The sequence below is a fragment of the Cebus imitator genome, unplaced genomic scaffold (assembly GCF_001604975.1).
Source record: "Cebus imitator isolate Cc_AM_T3 unplaced genomic scaffold, Cebus_imitator-1.0 Scaffold43, whole genome shotgun sequence".
Classification (NCBI taxonomy): Eukaryota; Metazoa; Chordata; class Mammalia; order Primates; family Cebidae; genus Cebus; species Cebus imitator.
Genome location: NW_016107358.1, coordinates 582,838 through 585,063, shown reverse-complemented (window position 1 = coordinate 585,063; position 2,226 = coordinate 582,838). Strand labels below are relative to the sequence as shown.

Sequence of the window (2,226 nt, the reverse complement as noted above, 5' to 3'; positions counted from 1 at the left end):
AAAAAAAAAAAGCAGTTAGAAAAAATATATTTGGCCGGATTCGGTGGCTCATGCCTGTAATCCCAGCACTTTGGGAGGCCAAGGTGGGTGGATCTTGAGGTCAGGAAATCAAAACCATCCTGGCCAACATGGTGAAACTCCATCTCTACTAAAATTCAAAAATTAGATGGGCATGGTGGTGTGTACCTTAAACTCCAACAATTCAGGAGGCTGAGACAGGAGAATCACCTGAACCCAGGAGGTGGAGGTTGCAGTGAGCCGAGATTGCACCACTGTACTCCAGCCTGGCAACAGAGCAAGAGTCAATCTCAAAAAAAAAAAAAAAGAGTTATAAATTTCAAATATCTTCTCCCATCTGTGATTCAACTTCTTTATTGTGTTTTTTATAAAAACCTTTGATGTTTTAAAACATCGATATTTTTGTATCTCATGAATAAATCATCTCTACCCTGATATTATGAAGATATTTTCCTGTCATAAAATATTTTTATAGTTTTGCCTTTCAGTTTTTAATACATTGAAAATAATTTTTGCAAGGCACAGTGGCTCGCATCTGCCCTCCAGCTACTTGGAAGATTGAGGAGGGAATATCCTTTGAGTCCAGGAGTTCAGATCAGACTGTGAAACATAGTGAGACCCCATCTCAAAACAAAATAAACAAGAAAAAAATTTAATTTTTATTTATGGGGTGAGTAAAAAATCATGTTTCTTTTTAAAAATCTACATTTATGCCAATCATTTAGAAATTTTAGATTCAGCTTATCAAATTCCATAGAAAATCCTATTGCAATTCTGACTAGAACAGTGTTGAATCTCAACAGAATTCATTTAGGAGAGAATTGAAATCTTTATGATATTGAGTCTTATTAACCAAGATCATTTATTTAGATTATTTTTAACCTCTTTAAATAAATTGTTAAACTTTTCTCCATAAAGACCTTTTTGTTGTTGCAAGTGGAATCATTTAAGAATATGTGTTGTAGGCATTTTTTTTTTTTTTTTTTTTTTTTTGAGACAGAGTCTTGCTCCGTCGCCAGGCGCCAGGCGCCAGGCTGGAGTGCAGTGCCGCGATCTCTGCTCACTGCAACCTCCGCCTCCCGGATTCAAGCAATTCTCCTGCCTCAGCCTCCCGAGTAGCTGGGACTACAGGCGCGTGCACCATGCCCAGCTAATTTTTGTATTTTTTTAGTAGAGACGGGGTTTCACCATGTTGGCCAAGATGGTCTCGATCTCTTGACCTCGTGATCCGCCCTCCTCAGTCTCCCAAAGTGCTGGGATTACAGGCGTGAGCCACTGCGCCCGGCCAGTCCAGTGGTTTTTCAAACAATTTGTAGCTATTTTTATAAACAAAAGCTTTATAAAAGAGAGCAATATCTGAAAAGTTCAGAATTGTACCAGTATAAAAGTATCCCTCCAACTCCATAGACCGTGGCCCCTGACAGACTTTCCAGAAACACACCAGGTTCCTCATAGCAGAGTTTAAGTGAAAATTATTGGTCAAGTGGATAAAATAGTAACTCATGATTTTACTCTAACAATAAACTCATAATTACGTTGATTCATCTTATGAAATTGAGGATTGGTTGCAAATGCTTACAGATATCAGGAAATCAAAGAAGAAAAATAAAGCAAATATATATTTATATAAATCAATTCAATATTTTAAATTTTTACTACTAATACAAAATAAAAAGAATTTTCATAAAGCACATAATCAGAAACCATAGTAGCTCAGTTAAATACTTTCTATACAATCTATATCCATTCAGAAGTGAAACAGCAAGCTAGTAATTGTTTTAACATGTTTTTGAATATGAAATATATATACATATATTATATATAACGGTACTACATTCTAAAACATCTGCACTGACATGAATATAGTGTATAAAAATGAATGTTGGAGAGAAAATATAATCTTAAAATTAAAAGGGAAAGCTGTACTTTTTGAATTTCTAGTCCCTCTTGTGACACAATAATGGTATGACATGGCTTATATTATATTGCATTTAAATGGAAAATAAGCCACCTTTTCCATTCCATAAGTAGTTTAAGGATATACAATATCTATCAAACTAATATAATGACAATGATTAGATTGTTTATTTTAAATGCAATTTTAATTTAACACTAAAATCTAAACTTCCTATGTGAAACAGGATTTTCTTGAACATTTATAATCTTGGATAATTCCATTTCTAAAGGTTTTTACATTAAAAAAAAAAA

At 34.1% G+C, this 2,226-nt stretch overlaps 1 protein-coding gene across 2 annotated transcripts in view; it reads right to left on the bottom strand.

Annotated features, from left to right (window-relative positions):
* Nucleotides 1-2,226, bottom strand: part of OSTN (osteocrin) — a 51,634-nt gene that overhangs the window by 12,987 nt on the left and 36,421 nt on the right. The gene's annotated exons all lie outside the window — the stretch shown is intronic.